The sequence below is a fragment of the Dendropsophus ebraccatus genome, chromosome 1 (assembly GCF_027789765.1).
Source record: "Dendropsophus ebraccatus isolate aDenEbr1 chromosome 1, aDenEbr1.pat, whole genome shotgun sequence".
Lineage (NCBI taxonomy): Eukaryota > Metazoa > Chordata > Amphibia > Anura > Hylidae > Dendropsophus > Dendropsophus ebraccatus.
In genome coordinates this window covers 25,668,730-25,669,361 of record NC_091454.1, presented here as the reverse complement: position 1 = coordinate 25,669,361, position 632 = coordinate 25,668,730, and positions in this window count along the sequence as shown.

Genomic DNA, 632 nt, shown 5'->3' with positions numbered 1-632 from the left:
CTTTGGTTTACTTGTTGTACCCATTATTGTGCTCAATTATTTATGGGGAAATAAAGCCTGGATTTTCTTAATCTTGGAACATAGAGTTGTGCATGAAGAAGCCATAGAATTTTTTTTTTTGTTGGGCACCATATGCAAGGAAAAATTAGCTTTACAGTGCCACCTACTGGAGGAAGCTTCCCTCACAATCAATGTTCAATCTGTAAAAAGCCTTAAAGAATGATTAGGATTATATGCCGATCCTGAATCTCCTCCAATATATACAAGCAGCTGCTTCAGGGCACTTGCTTCTCGTCAGTACTACATGTGGGACTAGGGGAGTAATGTGCTTCCTTTGAGGAGATCATTAAATGGGTATATGGAGTCTTATTAGGGTACTATTACATGGCCCGATAATAACTGTAAACGAGTGCTGATCTGCTAGATCGGCGCTTGTTTAATGAGCCTTTTACACGGCCCCAAAATCGTTTAACATGGGCTGTATGGACATCGTTACTGAAGTCCTTGCAGACCTTGCTTAAACTGCATACATTACCTATCCATGGTCCAGGGCTCCTCTTGCGACTTCTCGCCGGGTTCCGCACCCTGCATCTTCAGAGCGGCCTGTCTTAGCTGACAGGCCGCTCAGCCAA